At 38.4% G+C, this 18351-nt stretch overlaps 2 protein-coding genes across 7 annotated transcripts in view; one reads left to right on the top strand and one right to left on the bottom strand.

The window, feature by feature from the left end:
- The window catches only part of FASTKD1 (FAST kinase domains 1), a 40445-nt gene extending 30146 nt beyond the window's left edge, over positions 1–10299 (bottom strand). Inside the window, exon 1 of one of the 2 annotated variants that reach the window (XM_061201510.1) lies at positions 10211–10299. The gene's annotated coding sequence lies outside the window, so the exon portion shown is untranslated. Of the gene's footprint in view, positions 1–204; positions 285–10210 lie in introns of those variants that run through there. The other variant, XM_061201503.1, reaches the window with a different exon arrangement.
- A 33-nt stretch (positions 10300–10332) lies between these two features.
- Positions 10333–18351, top strand: part of PPIG (peptidylprolyl isomerase G) — a 40458-nt gene continuing 32439 nt past the window's right edge. The window contains exon 1 of one of the 5 annotated variants that reach the window (XM_061201529.1): positions 10333–10458. The gene's annotated coding sequence lies outside the window, so the exon portion shown is untranslated. Of the gene's footprint in view, positions 10459–10520; positions 10595–10638; positions 10870–17722; positions 17746–18351 lie in introns of those variants that run through there. The other 4 variants (XM_061201547.1, XM_061201563.1, XM_061201539.1 and 1 more) reach the window with 4 other exon arrangements.

Raw genomic sequence — 18351 nt, forward strand, 5'->3', positions numbered from 1 at the left:
ACCCGGCCGGGACCTGCGGGCAAGTTTTTCCCCTCAACACCTGGGAACTTTTCTGAAGGATCGCGGTTAAGCCTGGTTACGAGGGCTCAGAACTCCAGGCTATTCCACGTCTCCCAGCAAGGGACGCAACAGGCTCGGTTGTGTCGCTCACGCCTCCCTCATATCCCAGAGTTTTTAGCCTTTCCTCGAAAGACATCACCTTACCTCTAGTGGTGTCCGTCCCCAAACCATAAAAAAACGCCGGACGAACACAGCGTGCACCGCCAAAGGCACGCACTACACGCCCAAAGGCACGTCGCGGCGAGGTCGGCGGAATAGACGTCGCTTACGCATTTGGCGGGAATTCTGGGTATTGTAGTTCCTCATTGAGACACTCGGGCCACACGTCTTGAAGTTATAGGGCCTTAGGGCACGTGTTTCTCAACTATATGAGGTTCTCTCCCAGTCCGTGAAGACTGATATTTTTATAATATACAATAGAAATGAATACTTAGAAAAGTGAAATTTGAAAACTTAAACATGGAAAAGACACGTCAAGATTTTTATTTATGTTCAACGAGTATGGAATAACTATCGAATGCTATAAAAGCATCAAACTTCTCTCAGTTTCTGCACTTGCGTAGTGGTAGGCAGGTACCAGTCCCAGACCACAAAAAATTTAAGAGCTTTATTGAGAAATTATTTACACACCATACGATTCACCCATTTATGGTGTGTAATTCAGTGGCTTTTCTTAATTCAGAGTTGTGGAACATCACTACAATCAATTTTAGAATATTTTTATAACTCCAAAAAGAAACCCTGTAACCATTTAGCAGTCACTCCCCCCACACCCCGAACACCCTAGGCAACCACTAATCGCAGAGCACTCTTGGAGTAGCACTGATTTGGATTGTTGGGAACTAGATCAACTGATAATAAATATGAAAACTGAGGTCGATCTGAATGCACAGGACAGAAGGGGTTTCAGAACAAATGTGAGAAAAAGCATAGGGATGAGACTCAGCATGACCTGTGTCAGTGCCCTTCAGTCAAAGACCACCAGGAATACACCTAAAGTTGGAATTACTGGTTGGTTGCAATGAAGCAGAACACACCCTAAGGGGTGTCAACTTAAGATGGTGTTAGAAAGAACTTACTATAGTATTTGGCCTTGTGTTAAGTGATTCGGGGGTTTAAGAGAGACTTTTCTCTACATTAGCTGCTGTGAGAATTTCACTGAGTATCTTAATAAACTTTATCTAGAAGGCAGAAAGAAGTGAGGTTGAAGCTGTAATTGGTAAAGAAGCAGCCCTCACTCATATTAGCCAAGATAGGTCATTTTGGATGTTTGGTCATTTTTTGTGGTTTGGACAATATTCTTTTTTTTTTTTTAATAAATTGATTTACTTATTTATATTTGGCTGCGTTGGGTCTTTGCTGCTGCGCGCGGGCTTTCTCTAGTTGCGGCGAGTGGGGGCTACTCATTGCAGTGCGCGGGCTTCTCATTGCGGTGGCTTCTCTTGTTGCGGAGCACAGGCTCTAGGCATGCAGGCTTCAGTAGTTGTGGCTCACGGGCTCAAGACCGCAGGCTCAGTAGTTGTGGCACACGGGCTTAGCTGCTCCGTGGCATGTGGGATCTTCCCAGACCAGGGCTCGAACCCGTGTCCCCTGCATTGGCAGGAGGATTCTTAACCACTGCACCACCAGGGAAGTCCCGGTTTGGACAATATTCTTGTTTTTGTTGAGTTCAGGTATAATTACGGAATGGTCTTGTTTTGGTCTTGACCCATCAGTCAGAGAGTAACCTTGTTTCATGTTGGTATTCTGTGCAATTGTTATGTTCAACAGAATACCAAGGCTGAGCTATGAGTGCCAGATCAGCTCCTGGCAACAGTAAGGCCTAAACGATAGTGACAGGACAGTTTCTTCACTTGTTAGGGGTTGTTTGTCTCCTTCTCACCCGTTTGTGGAATTATTAGGAGACGAGTCTAAGGAACAAACAGATGCCAAAAGCTTGCCTTCCTCTAGAAACACTGTCCATGTGAGAAAAGAAAATCCTTTTTGTTTAGTCACTGTTAGCGACTTTTTTCTTTACTTGCAGTCTAGGGCATTCATAAAATACATATTTATATACAAATCACACCTGAGAACAATATTAAGGTAATAATTTAAATCCACAGCTATAAAATTTCATTTTAGCTAACGATTTAAGTCACGAAGAAGCATCTTTTACAAGGGCTGACAAGTGGTTAACAAAGGGTGGCTCTAACTTTCCTCTTAGCAAATGTCAATGCCCTTCAGCCAAAACCCACCAGGAACCTGCAGTTGATGGACTTCTTGTTACAGCTCAGGAAAATGAACACTGTAAGAAACCATTTGGTAGCTCAATAAAAGAGTGTTAGAAAGAACCTCTTACAGGATTTGGGCTTTGGTGGGTAATTTCGGGGAGGGCCTAAGGAAGATGAGGTTTGGTCTATCTTGGGTGCTGTCAGAAAACAGGGCAATTCTATGACTGGGCACCTTAATAAATTTTAACTGTAGAGAAGGCTGACCGAAGCGGGGATAAAGCTGAAATTGGTAAAGAAGTAGCATTCATTCATTTAGCAAGAGGGGAATCTTTGGTATTTTGTGTTGCACAGTGAATTTGTCTGATCTTGATGTTCTATGAGATTCCTTATTCCCACAGGAGGCCAATATGCTTTAAACTGTGCCAGATTAGTTTGAAATAACATTGAGGCTTAGCTATAAACATCAGATCAGTTTCCCAACATCAGGAACTGTTTTTCTTTTTTCTCACAAGTTAATGAATGCTTTTTCTCCTGGAGTAATTCTGCCAGTAAAAAAAAATGTGTTTGTTGGATGTAACACCAAAATTATTGGCACCAAGAGAAAAAAAATAGGTTAACTGGACTTCATCAAACTAAAAAAACTTGTATGCATCAAAGGACACTATCAACAGAGTGAAAAGGCAACCCACAGAATGGGAGAAAATATTGCAAATGACGTATCTGCAAGGATTAATATTTAGAATATGTAAAGAACTCCTACAACCCAATGACAAAAAAAATTTCTTTAATGGGCAAAGGACTTCAATAGACCTTACTCCATGGCCACAGGCACGTGAAAAAATGTTCAACACCCCTAATTATTAGGAAAATACAAATCAAAACTACAATGAGATGCCACTTTACACCCAATAGGATTGCTATTATCAAAAAAAATCAGAAAATAACAAGTGTTGGCAAGGATGTGGAAAAATTGGAAGCCTTGTGTATTACTGGTAAGAATGTAAAATGGTGCAGCCACTGTGGAAAATGGTATGGTGGTTCCTCAAAAAATTAAACAGAATTATCATGTAATCTAGCAATTCTACTTTTGGGTATATACTGAAAAGAATTGAAGCAGAAACTTGAACAGATATTTGTACAGCAATGGTCATAGCAGCATTATTTACAATAGCCAAAAGGTGGAAGCAATCTAAGTATCCACCAACAGATGAATGGATAAAGAAAATGTCATATATACATACAATAGAATTTTACTCAGCCTTACAAAGGAAGGAAATTATGACACGTTACAATACGGATGAACCTTGAAGACACTATGCTAACTGAAATAAGCCAGACACAAAAGAACAAATATTATATGATTCCAGTCATATTAGGTATCTAGAATAGTCAAATTCATAGAAACAGAAAATAGAATAGTGGTTGCCAGAGGTTGGAGGCAAAAGGTAATGGGGAGTTTTTTAATGGGGGGTTTTGAAAGACAAAAAGAGTTCTGGAGATTGATTTCACAACAATGTGAATGTACTTAACACTGCTGAACTGTACACTTGAAAATGGTTAAGATGGTAAATTTTATGTTTTGTATATTTTACAATTTTTAAAAAAGGATTCAATAGAAAAATGGCCAACCTCACTGGTAATCAGGAAATTACAAAATACAGTGATACCATTCTATTACCCATTAAATTGGCAAAAACTGGAAAGACTGAAAACAACTTCCGTGGGAGAAAATAGCCACTTTCATACAACCTTGAAGTGCTACAACCTTTCAGGATACTAATCAGCCCTACACGTCACAATTAAAAGTGTATGTATTATGTGACCCAATAATCTCACCTCTGGCTATCTTTCCTACAGATTTATAAGCCTCAATATATAAGGATATACATAAAAGGATGTTTATTACAGTATTGTTTATATTAACCAAAACTTGAAACAACTGAAATGTCCAATAGGAGAATGGCTAGATAAATTATAGTATGTCCATACTATGGAATGCTGTATAGATATCAAAGATGTTCATGATATATTTTTATGCAAATGAAAGCATATTATGTAATATGTGTGATGTGATCTCATTTTTGTCAAAGGGAGGGAGGAAGGATACTAAATAAGGATTTTTAATGTTAGAATAGGAATAGAGAAGAGTATCATTAGATACCTCAAGGAAATGTAATTGGAAAGGGTTAGGGGCAATTATTAAATTTTAAACCTCTATAGAATGTTCAAATTTATACACTTGTTTATATTACTGTGAAATATATGTGACAATAGACACGCACTTTTAAAAAGTTAAACATAATATTGGCAATATAGTAGAAAATTAGAACAAACAATAGTTTATTTATCTATGGGTAGAAGCAAAAATTTTCATTGTTCTAAAGTAAAGGTAGGTTAATTGTAGTAGTCCAGCCCACCTACTTCCCCTCTTTTGGTATCAGACTCCATACTTCACACTACAAAGACTGAAATGAGCCAGGCTAGACCAAATCTAGTACTGCTTCAGGCCCTTGGCCTATTAGATGGGTAATGATGTCTGCTGTAATGAATAAAGCCAAATATCAGTGGCTTAATCTATAGAATTTGATTTCTCAATCACATCACATTACAACCAGTGGGTATCCCTGGTCAGTGGAGGACTTTTCTCCACACAGAGATTCAGGAAACTAGGCTTCTTCAATAATCTCCCAAGGCTTTAAAATACTCTGGATCCAGCTGATGGAAACAGGAAGAGATGACATGGAAAAGGCACAGCACTTCATAAACATCTTGGTCTGGATGTAATACACAGCATTTTCATGCACTTTCCACTGATGAGAAGTATTTGCATATGCTTACTCAGATGCAAGAAAACGTAGTTCTTAGCAGGACAGACATTTCCCCGTGACACCCCTCACTTTGTAAGGGGAGGCACAAACATTTCCCAGTGACACCCCTCACTTTGTAAGGGGAGGCACAAATTTTGGGGCTGTCACTGCAATGCTAACCAAAGACTTCTCTGGCATTTTATAATTGGAGCTGGCAGAGACTCCGTTTATCAAGATGTGACGTAGCCTCTTGAAGGAGTCAGTCAAGAGAATGAAGCCAAAAAACAGGTAAGTAGAATTAGACAAGAGAGAAGTTCCGTGACATTCCATCTATTTTTTCTTCTCTGTATTGGTTATATATTGCTGTATAAAATATATGCCCAAACTTAATGAATTAAAATAACATTTATTATCCCACAGCTTCTGTGGATCAGAAATTCAGAAGTAGCTTAGCGAAACAGTTCTGGCTCACAATTTCTCATGTAATTGAAGTCAGATGTCAACAAGGACTGGAGTTATTTGAAGGCTTGACTGAGGCCAGAGGATTGCTTTTAAATGGCTCACTCACATGGCTGTTGGCAGGAGGCCTCAATTCCTCTATGGCTTTTTCCAGGAAGCCTGTTTCTTGCCACACGTGCCTCTCCATAGTCTGCTTGAGTGTCTTAAAGACATGGCAGCTGATTTCCCCTAGAGTGACTGATCCAAGAGACACAGCAAGGAGGAAATCAAAATGCTTTTATGACCTAGTCTCCAAAAATCACAAACTATCACTTTGCCTTAGTCGTTGGAAGAAAGTCACATTAAAGAACTTACGGACATGTTTTTAAAGTCACCACAGTGTCCAACAGTTTTGTTTCATGAAGCAATACATTCCCAATTTTACCTAAACTACTTCAAGCTGGGCATCTCTTATTTGCAAATGAGAGCTCTCACTAATACTGGAATCAAAAGGCACATACGACAAAAGTATTGTACAACCACTTCAGAAAACTCATTGGCAGTATCTACCAAAGCTGATTCTATCCACACCCTACGATCCAACAATTCCATTCCTAGGTGTATTTCCAACGTACATGCAAAATATATGTGCTCCAATATACCAGATTCAAGAATGTTCATAAAAACTTTATTCATAATATCTAAAACTCAAAAACAACACAAATATCCATCTAAATTAGAATGGATAAATTATTCAATACCCATTGTGATGGTCAATTTTATGTGTCAACTTGACTGGGCCAAGGGCTACCCAGATTAAACATTATTTTTAGGTGTGTCTGTGAGGGTGTTTCTGGATGAGATTAGCATCTGAACTGGTGGACTCAGTAAAGTAGACTGCCCTCCCCAATGTGGGTGGGCATCATCCAGTCCATGGAGGGCCTTAATAGAACAAGAAGGCACAGGAAGGAGGAATTCACCCCTTCTGCTTCCTGCCTGGCTGCTTAAGCTGGGATATTGGTCTTCAGCCCTTGGACTGAGATTTTCACCATCAGCTCCCCTGGATCTGGAACTTGGACTGGAATTATACCACCGGCCTTCCAGGGTCTCTAGCTTACAGACAGCAGATTGTGAGACTTTTCAGCCCTCATAATCATGTGAGCCAATTCTTCATAATAATTCTCTTCCTATTTATATCCTATTCCTTCTGTTTCTTTGGAGAACCCCAACTAATACACACATATAATGGAGTACTATATGGACATTACAAAGAACAAACTATTGTTGCACGCAGCAATATTGATAATCTCACAAACACAACATTGAGCAAAAACGCCAGCCACAAATGAATATATATGCATAATTCCATTTATATAAGTTTCTAAAACAGATGAAACTAATATATGCTGATGGAGCTCCCAACAGAAATAATCTTTGATAGGGGTGGGGTGATAGCATTATGGGGTGGGGGTATGAGGGGCGCTTCCGGGATGCTGATATCGCTCTATGTCTTAATCTAGTAGAGGTTACACCTGTATGTTCACTTTGTAAAAATGTATGAAGCTATACTTACAGTTTATGAATATATGTTAAACTTTAATTTTAAAATCCTACCCTTAAAAAAGGCATACAAAGTAAGTTAAGGTCTAACTGAAGTCACCCCTTGAAACCCAACTGTTTTGATGATTATAACATTTTTTTCTTTAAATCTGTTAATAAAAGTGACCCTAAGTAACAGTCCACCTAGAAGTGCTAGAGTCTAAATGTATTTCAAAACACTAGCAACATCACAGCAAATCTTCTGTCTGCTCATAGTACAAAATGGTCATATAAACTAATTATGCAAATAACTATCTTTTTTTTTAAAATAAATTTATTTATTTTATTTATTTTATTTTTGGCTGCGTTGGGTCTTCGTTGCTGCACATGGGCTTTCTCTAGTTGCGGCGAGAGGGGGCTACTCTTCGTTGTGGTGCGCAGGCTTCTCATTGCAGTGGTTTCTCTTGTTGTGGAGCACGGGCTCTAGGCGCGCAGGCTTCAGTAGTTGTGGCACTTGTTGTGGCTCACAGGCTCCAGAGCACAGGCTCAGTAGTTATGGCACACGGGCTTAGTTGCTCCGTGGCATGTGGGATCTTCCCGGACCAGGGCCCGAACCCATGTCCCCTGCATTGGCAGGCGGATTCTTAACCACTGCGCCACCAGGGAAGCCCCAGTTAACTTCCTTTAAATTTTTATTTATTTTTTGGATGCGTTGAGTCTTCATTGCTGTGCACAGGCTTTCTCTAGTTGTGGCGAGCGGAGGCTACCCTTCGTTGTGGTTCATGGGCTTCTCATTGCAGTGGCTTCTTTTGTTGTGGAGCACGGGCTCTAGGTGCACGGGCTTCAGTAGTCGTGGTGCATGGGCTTAGTTGCCCCATGGCATGTGGGATCTTCCCGGACCAGGGATCGAACCCGTGTCCCCTGCATTGGCAGGCGGATTCTTAACCACTGCACACCAGAGAAGTCCTTCAAATAACTATGTTTTAATGGGATATGTGGCCCAGACTTAATTTTCTATTAAAATAACTTTTCTTCTTATTTCTGGACACATGTCAATATTACATTTCTCAGTACCTTGTAATTGGGTTTGGCCTTGTCTTATTTCTGGACACATGTCAATATTACATTTCTCAGTACCTTGTAATTGGGTTTGGCCCTGTGATTAAGTTTTTGTTGATGGAATTAGAGGCAAAGTGGCATGTATTGCTTCCTGGTTTAGGCCTTAAGACATAACCTCTTTCCTTCCTGCCGCCTGAAACTGGCAATACACTCTAATCATGCAATGTCAAGGCCCTGGAGCATACTGGAATTATATATAAGGAACTCAAGGTCCTGACTGACTATATGGAGTAAAGCTGCCCTCTGATCTGGCCCTCTCACCTCAGATCTATTATGTAAGAGAGAAATAAATCCTTTGTTCTTTAAGCCACCATATTGTTGGAGATAAAAATACTTCCTTTTACTTGCAACATCTTCCTTCTTGGAACAATAAATCCATGTCAAATCTATTTGGGAAAGTTTTGGATTTCACAGACCAGTGAAATTTCAACATGTCTGAGACCCAGCAAAGCATGCCAATTTTTCATTTGTCCAAGTAAGGACATCTAGAGAAAGAAAACAACTACCACATTCTATAACCATCTGAGAAAAGGTGACATACTTAATTCAAATGAACAAAACAACTCTTTTTTTGGCCGTGCCACACGGCTTATGGGATTTTAGTTCCCCAACCAGGGATTGAACCTGGGGCCCCAGCAGTGAGAGCGCTGAGTCCTAAACATTGGACCGCCAGGGAATTCCCCCCAAAACAACTCTTCTTAAGAAAAGAGCAGCGAAAACTTTGTCATAGTTCAGCACCAGCCACCAGTCCTTGAATGGACATTTGTAATGCTGCTTCAAAACTTCTTTCAAGAATCTCCTAAAATCTGACCATTTATAATGTATACTATATCTAAGTACTTATTAATATTTTACTGTTAAATAATTCTTCAGTCACTTCAATATGAAAGTCTATCTCTCTAGGAAGATAGTATATCCTAGAACAAGATTAGAAATGTCACCTTTGTACACCTCAAAACGTTAACTATGGTATAATCTGTAATATATCCTCAAAGATGTCTCTCACCAATGAGAATACACCAATGTCACAGCAATGTCACACATTACCTCTACCAGTAAGTAGAAATCTAAGAAATAAATCTGTGTATCATAGCTAAATAAAAATATATTCTGAAGTAAGCTGAACAGAAGTCAAACAAACCAACGTTTAAAAAAATCTGTCTTAATAGAGTGCTCAGTATAAGTCGGGTTTTTAAAGGTATTGCAGAATTGCCCTCCTCACTGCAAAGTGTAAATTCATACAACCTCTGAACTGTTCAAACAGTATGCTGCTGCTCCCCTGCAATGAAGGCAATGGCTTAAAAGCGGCAGGGATTGTCCTCTCAGTTTTACAGCTAATAAAATTGGTGAAGATGCTTAGGAGTACCACATGCCCAACTGTTGTTGATAATTACTAATTTACCTCAGGTAAATGAGTGAAAAATTTAAATGATTGTAACTTAACGTTCTTTTCATACAGTAATAAAATCTAAGTCCCCTTAGCTGTTTCCTTTAAAACTCACTCACCCCATATCTCCACAATGATTGCCGCCAACTCCCCTGAATAGCAGGGGGAATTAATTCTAACAATCTAGGGATTCTTAGCCTGTTAAAACAATTAAATATATGTCCTAAAATAGTGTTCTCCCCTGGAGAACTGGATTTGCAGTCAAAGCCTTGCTCTGGTATTTAGGAACAGTGTGTCTGGGAGGGAGGCACGTATCTTCCCTGAGACTCAATTTCTTTACCTGTGAAACAAGGATAATAATCTGTATCATGGGGCTGCTGTGAGAATATTTAAAAACGACAACAAAGAGCGTCAATGCCCTTTATAATTTCCTCCTTTTCTCAAATAGCACTCTGTTCATCTCTGTTTTTTAGAACTTGTGTCACAGCGTTAACTGGAAGCTGACCTGGAAGCTCCTTGAAGGTAGGGTCTCCTTCCCAGTACCCTGGCAGAGGATCAATAAATGTTTATTAAGTGAAGCACTTCATTTCACGAACGACATGGTGGTTACAAACGCTCTCAATCAACTCACACAGAAAGCATTAAGTTACCTATAAACCAGGCATTCAACAGACACCAAAATCCTAGAACTCCAGGAAGGGTGAGGTGACGCGAGCGAGGGATCACCCGAAGATGCGGTCCGCCGCGCCGTGACGTACTTCCGGCGCGACGCTTTCCCTCCAGGCCGGGACTGGGGGGAGGGAGGCGGTCAGTGGGCTTTAGCGCCTTTTCTGGCGGCGGTAGATTTGAAGCGATTTAAAGGACTGGACCCCGGGAAGAGGAGAGTGTACTGGTGCAAGTAGGTGGCGCGGGGCCCGTGTTGTTTCGGTGGCGTCCTTTGCAGCAGTGCCGGGGCACGAGAGCGGGAAGGGCCCGAGGAGAGGGGCGGAGCCGACGCGATAGGCCCAGACCGACTTAACCGTCTTCTCCTCGAGGTATCGGGGCTGCCAAGTGCCAGAGGCGGCCCCCAAGGACCGTGGCGCTAGTTTTGCAGCTCTTGGGGCTGCAGAGGCTTTCTAACCGTGCCTCGCGGGCCTGGGAAACGGCCTTCCCCCTGTCGCCCCCGCCCTCTCCACTCGGGCGCACACCTCCCTCCCTGACGCATTTTGCCGCACAAGCTGTAATATGGCGGCAGCGATGGTGGCCTGAACTCTAGGGAGCCGGGGTGATTTTGATGCTTCAAAATCGTAAGACTAAGCACGAATGCGGGGTAGGTGGGAGGATAAGTGGGGAGGTGGGACGCGTTACCTGCCGTCCTGTCAGATTAGGGTTGGAGAGTGGCAGGCGAGGAGCCTGGATCTCAGGGTTTAAGATTAGGCTGAAGACAGGCTTTCCCCCTACTCCGACCTTTTCCTCTCAACAGCCGGTTATCGTGCGTGGTGAAGTGACACAGGCCACTTAGTTCTTCTGAAACTCAAATCCAGGCTCTTCCCTTCTCATCCCAGAGCTGACTCCAAGTTCTCCCACGGTTCCGAGGAGCTGTGAGCAGCGCAGGCCTTTTAGGAGGAGATAATTACTCTTTTGGAGGAGAGTGATGGCTTCGGAGCTCCATATGCTTTGGGGGAAGTGTGCGAATTTGGCTCGTCTTTAGTCTCTTAAGGTGTTGAATCGAGGTCTGGGGGAATGGAAAACTCTCAGTCGTTTTGGAAATGTTACAAAAGCACCATTTTGTGCATTGATTTTAATTTCTTCCCACAACAGTACTTTATGCAGGACTAAGTTTTTGCAATGGTGATCAGAAATACGACCAAGGAACAATTAAGTGTTGTGGAAATTAAGGGGTACGTTAATTTTCAGTAGCTTAAAACCAGATAGAAAAGTATGTGAGTGAGTCTATGGATTACCGTTTGGCAAAGAATGGCCAGTAATTTCCCGGTTTGTATAGACGATGGAGAGGGGGTGTGTAAACATTTTCTGAAATCGAGGTATAAAATCCAGAAAAGGCACAGATATCTAGAATGGCTGTTTCTCTCATTCATATTTTTTATGCATCCGAAAATTTACCCGTTTTATCTTCCGCTCCTTTTTTTTAGTTTAACCATTTGAGATGGGATTATTTCTATAAGAAATTACATACTTCTGTTTTAAACAGAGCTCGTTTTACATTAACGTTTTCTAATTTATGATTCAGGATTGTTGGTGTACTGAGATCCTAATGGGTCTTGTCTTGTAGTAGGATTCTGTGCTTTTTTCGTTTTGTGTTTTAACTTTGTTTACCTTTTTAAGGTTTCTGTCTTTGCAGGCTCTTGTCACGGTTGCCTTCCCCTGTTGTCAGGGGTGTACAAGTATGCAAACTTCCTAGGTCAGAAACTTTGGATTTGTTTCTGGCCCAGCCATCTTTCTGAACCTCAGTTTTTTTCATCTACAAAATGATGTTTGATTTCAGACTATCATCAGTTGTGGGCTTCAAAAATAAATATTCAGGTTTGTTAAAGTTCTGTGTAAAAGAACTCTGTGGTTCTCGAATGAGTGAAGTGAAGAGCGTACATTACATTTATTGTGACTTGATAAAGGCCTTTGATTTTTGGTGCTTGTTATTGTGGTCTTGCAGTATCGGTGGCCTCTAAGTAAAGTCTTTGTCCTTTTGATATTTTGCATATTTTAAATTAGATTTCATGTCAGGCAGCATCCATTCTCTATGCAAAGGGAAATTGGTAGCCATTCATAGTAGGATGAACTAGTTCTATTAGTTATCAGGACACCATCTACAATTAATTCTTCAAATGTTGCTCTTTTAAGAAATACATGTTGATGTTTTCCCTTGTTTTATTTGTAGGATATTTCAACAGAATTATAATGTGTTTATTTTCTGTATCCTGATGTACTAAGGTGTCTTACTTGTTCTATGTAGTTGGAATCCATAGATAATTAATTCAAGTGATTTGAAGAGTTTGTTGCAAATCTCTCTGCTACGTAGTGGTATTGTTCTTTTTTTTTTCTTTAATATTAGCACCAAGTTTCAGTTTTCATTTGATTAAGTGTGAATAGTTTTGACCTGGTTTAATGCATATATGGTCTCCATAAGAACTCAGTATATTTTTATTTCTGTAAGGTAAATCTTGCATCTTGAAATTTACTACAGGCAGTTTTATAAATACTCAGAGAAAACTGCTGTAACTGGGACTGTGTACTTTTAGTGCCAGACAGGAAATCTTTTGCACTTTGTTTTAGTTTGAGTAGTGGCTTAAAATGATTACCAACTTGTTCTTGAAATTTAAATACATCATACTTATAAATATAGGTATCAATTTTTGGTATTAAAAGGGTTATTTTTAAAACATGAATGATTCCTTAACTTACTGATTTTTAAGTTGCATGAAGCCTGGTGGTTTATATATTAAGCTACTGTTAATTATGCATAAAGTTTAGCTTAAGGTTTATTCATAATTAAATCATCGCATTGTGGTCATATGGCAAAAAGTAAAATTATGTAAGCCATTATCTGTAATATTTGTGAATAAGCTAGTTTCTACAGTGAAGCTGTAGTCTTAACCAGAAAACTCTTGCTTTTTTTTCCGCCTGTGACTTTGAGCCAGTCACTTCAGCTCTCTAATCCTCTTGTTCTCAGTGTATAAAATCAGAAGATTGGACCAGATTATCTATTTCCTTCAAACTTCAAAAGTGTGTAATTTTTTATTTAGGAGTTACTGGATTGAATAACACATTGCTAAGATGGTGTGATTCTATCACTGAAGACAGTGGGATAAATTTATCATTATAAGAGTTTAGATAATTGCAGGTACAATATTAATATTAGCAGAGATTTCCCAGTTGGTATATGCTTTTTAGTTTGGTACTAACATAGTTGTACTACATTTTTATGTCTCTCAGATTGTATATGCAAAAAGTTATTTAACACCGAACTTGGCAACATTACAGCTTTTCTCTTTTTAAGTTTTCTGAAGGATTTAAGAATTTAGTAAGTGCCTATACACTGTTAATTATGTTTTTACCAGGGCAGAGGTTTGTGACTGTCAGAGACACTAAGGGAAGGGGAACTGTACAGAAGATCATAGTTGCCTTTTTCTGACACCTCAGAACGTTAACTTGTTTGTACTTAATTCGCTAGCAGTCTGGCATTCGTAAATGTATTTACGTTTTTTAAGCAATCCATTTTTATTTCTCTTTTGATCTCTGTGAATTACATTAAGGTAGGGTAAAGAATGAATGTAAAATGTGAATGTTAGATTGCCATCTTTGAAAGTAATCTTCAAGATCTGCTACAGTTTTAGTTAAACTTAATATGATTGCACTTAGAGGTGGAAGTCTTATATGAAAATTGTTACCTTTTTATTAAACTTAAGCAGATGAGAACTTCCCATCTTTGTTTCTTGGTATTGAACTGAAGATGTTCTATCTTATGGTGGATTCTGTTTAAGGAAAAAGAAAAGAAAGTAGACACTTAATAGAAGGCAGCCCTAGTAGGCAGATCTAGAAAACAGGCTCTATTTCAACTGTGGAATAGGCCGAGAAGGTTTACTAACTACAGGTACGTATTAGCGATACCCCATGTGAGAAGCAGTACATATGGGAGAAAAGGCACTGAGTAAGAGTCAGCTTCTGCTCATGCTTTAACTCGCATTCTCTTTGGTCTTGTAGTCTTGGGCCAGGCATTGTGCTTGGTGTTGAAGATATAAAGGATCTGAGTTCCAGGAGTTTACAGACAAGTTTATGCTAATGAAAATAAAATTCAACAAACGAGAATCATTTAAACTTTAGAGAGTCAGGGTGAAATTCCCAGAGTGTACTTTGGCTATGTTGAATCTTTAAGGACACTTAGGAATTAGCCAAGGGAATCAGAAAGGTCAAAGACCCGCTTGTCATCTTAATAGTTAAAAGTATTTACTGTCTCCTTTTTCAAGACCAAATGCTATGCTGACTCCCTCATACTGTGTGAAACTTCCAAGTAATTCTTTGAATGTAATAAAGTCACTGCATTATTTATTGCCTAATTACAAATACCGTGTTCTTTACTATATATTTTAATAATTAGTTGCCTGTGTCCTTCTGCTGCCCCCTCCCCCCACCCCTATCCTTCATGTTACTTTAGGGTGAATATGGAAATTATTTTATGTATGAAACTACAAGATTAAACTTTTTACTTATGAATTTGTTACATCTCTCTGATATTTTTATGAAATATATTTGTTGCAGAAGTTTATACATCCTAGCATTTAATATTTTGAAATTTTGTTACATTATATATTGTTGACATACAAAAATGACTGATAGTGTTGATAAACATTTAAAACAACATATTGTAATTCTATCTGGTTAGAAGAAAGTGGAAGAATATACATAAAAGTGTTAAAAGTCAGGATTTTATGCATTTTTGTGTACTTTAACTTTTTTCAGTGAGCTTATTAACTTTACTGATTATCTTTAAAAGTATTTTCATTATAAATAAAGTAAATGAAATTAAGTATGAAATACTCAGATGTCTGAGAGAGTCAGGCAGGTGAGGTGAATGCAAGAGGTCAAGTAGATGATAAATGGTAACAGCTAACATGCAATAGTGGAAACTAGGTCGAACTGGAACATATATATACCTCATCTAAAGGGGCACACTATGCTGATTGCTGTACAGGAGTGGGGCATGTTGCTACATACGGTGATTTTTTTTTTAAAGAAAAATTTATATCTGCATTTTATAGAATAGCTGCAACTCATTTAGATTAAACAACTTTGCAGTGAACAGTTCACCTGCAGACTACTGCTCTGAAAGCTGTCTTTATGTACTATCCTTAGGAAATTCATGACTTACTTTATTGAAAATTGCATAGACTTGAAAATTGCATAGGCTTGACTTTTTTCCCTGAATTGTATTTTTGGTATCTCTCAGTATTGTTTTCTCTTTACTCTTTCTTGAAAAAAAAAAAGAAAGAAAGAAAAATTGACCAGATGTTTGTCTTGTGTTTGATTTTAGATATTGTAATACCAGGAAATAATGAAGAGGAAATACTGTGTCCTGTTTCTGAGTAGATAAAATTTGATTTCAGTAATGTTAGAGACATAGCATAGAGCCATCTTTTGTGTCACCATTGTTCTTCATTAGCCATTAATATTAGAACATTTACATACTCAAGATATTTGTACAGTGCTTTTAATAATAATATACATTCATCTTTCTTAAACTTAAGGCATATTTGATTTGTTATTTCAAGCAACCATTTAAATCTATTTCTATGAAAAGTACAGTATCCCCACATGGTATAACCTAAATATATATTATAACCACACGCAGACATGTACATTATAATCTTAGAAAATTATATGTACATTTTCTATTCTATTGTGAATTTTTTATTTATAACAGCAGTTATGTTTGTTAAAGTAGAAAGAAGTACAGTGAGACAAAAACACTCTCCAGTCTTAAAACCAAACACCATAGTGATTATTTCCTTTCAATCTTCTTTTATTTTTTTGGCTGCGTTGGGTCTTCTGTGCTGTGCACGGGCTTTTCTCTAGTTGCAACGAGTGGGGGCTACCCTTTGTTGTGCTGCGCAGGCTTCTCATTGCGGTGGCTTCTCTTGTTGCGGGGCACAGGCTCTGGGTGCGTGGGCTTCAGTAGTTGTGGCTCTTGGCCTCTAGAGCGCAGGCTCAGTAGTTGTGGCTCACGGGCTCTAGAGCGCAGGCTCAGTAGTTGTGGCACACGGGCTTAGTTGCTCTGTGGCATGTGGGATCTTCCCGGACCAGAGCTCGAACCCGTGTCCGCTGCATTGGCAGGCGGATTCTGAACCACTGCGCCGCCAGGGAAGTCCTCCTTTCAATCTTTTTTTTTCTTTTTGTAAATCTTTGAATTTCAGGGTTAGGAGTAGTTTATGTGATTATAATAATATTGCATATACTGTTTTATATCTTGATTATTTTTAACAAATTATGAGCATTTTCCAAATTATTAATCTTTGTAAGCATTGCTTCAATAACTATGATATTTTGTTCTACTAGAGACCATAATGTAACCATTTGTCATAATATTGAATAGATTACTTCTGATAGTATATTACTGAAAGGAGCACTAAGATGGCCAACTTTATACATGAAGGCTTTCTAAATTTAAGATAGTTCCTTACAGTAGATTCCTAGCAATTAGATTTTTTAAGGTATAAACCAGTTTAAGGTATAAAAACTTAAGAGTTTCACGTATGTTTCCAGAGGAGTTACGTACTGTATTGGGAATTATTCTTTTAAAATATCTTTGCTATTTTAATAGGCAGAAAATTATCTCATTTTATTAGTATTTCTTTAAAAATATTTTTCCTGCTTATAAAATTAGTACCTGTTTGTTGAAGAAAATTTGGAAAACAGAAATACATAAAAATTACCCTTAAATTCATGGCCCAGGTATTATCAATGTTAATATTTTGGTGTAAATCCTTTTTTTTTTTTTTTTTTAAGATGTAATTGACATATAACTTTATATTTGTTTCAGATGTACAACATGATCACTTGTTAAATGTATACATTGCAAAATGATCACCACAGTAAGTCTAGTTAACATTCATCACCTCACATACTGACAAAATTTTTTTTCTTGTGATGAGAAGATTGTCTATTTAGCAACTTTCAAATATGCAGCATGATATTATTAGCCATGCTGTACATTACATTCTCAGTACTTTATGTGTTCAGGTTTGGGGGTTTTTTTAAGATTCCATGTGTAAGTGAGATTGTACAGTTTTTGTCTTTCTCTGTCTGACTTATTTCACTTAACATAATGCCCCCAAGGCCCATCCATGTTGTCACAAGTGGGAGGATTTTTTTCTTTTTTGTGACTGAATAATATTCCCTCTGTGTATGTGTGTGTAACACATTTGGAGTCTGTTTTCAAGAACATAGTAAATAGGAAATCAACTATAACTGTAAACAATTCAATATGTTTTGGGCAGTGCTATCTATACTATACTCATTTTGTAAGAATAAAAATCTCTACCTGGGATATTGTGGCTAAACAAATAACTTTACAAGTTTTTTTTTTGGAGGAAAATAAGTAAATCACTAAACTTCCTCTTCTCTTCTTCTACCCTCAAAAGTAGAGAATTTAAGAAGGCCTGTAGAAGTTATTTAGAAGATAAAAGATAATCAGGTACTAAGTAGTAATTTAATATTTTTCTTTAAGATAGGATAGTTTCCTCAGATTTATGGATTCAGTGTATTCTCAACTTCAAATGTGCGTGAATTGAAATTCTATACAAATAAAAACTTAATGCAACAGACTTGGCAAGATTTTAAAATTACTAAGTTTTGTTTTATTGTTTTCAGGAAGTCTGTAGTCTCCTGGAGGATTGAAAGGCATCTTTTTTGCTTTATTTCATGTGAAACAAATTTTTAGTATATATATTGTATCTTTTAGAAATAAAAAATGGAGGAAGTTGTGAGAAAATGGTATTTCCCCCCCTTTCCATGCAATAAAGAATAAATACATAGAATTTGTATTTTTCAAATTGTTGGTAATTTGGGCAAAGTCTTCCATGCTTTTATTTATTTATTTATTTTTCTCTTTATTTTTTTTAAATTTATTTATTTATTTTTGGCTGTGTTGGGTCTTCGTTTCTGTACGAGGGCTTTCTCTAGTTGCGGCAAGTGGGGGCCACTCTTCATCGCTGTGCGCGGGCCTCTCACTATCGTGGACTCTTTTGTTGCGGAGCACAGGCTCCAGACACACAGGCTCAGTAGCTGTGGCTCACGGGTC

The sequence above is a fragment of the Eubalaena glacialis genome, chromosome 1, assembly GCF_028564815.1.
Source record: "Eubalaena glacialis isolate mEubGla1 chromosome 1, mEubGla1.1.hap2.+ XY, whole genome shotgun sequence".
Taxonomy (NCBI): Eukaryota; Metazoa; Chordata; class Mammalia; order Artiodactyla; family Balaenidae; genus Eubalaena; species Eubalaena glacialis.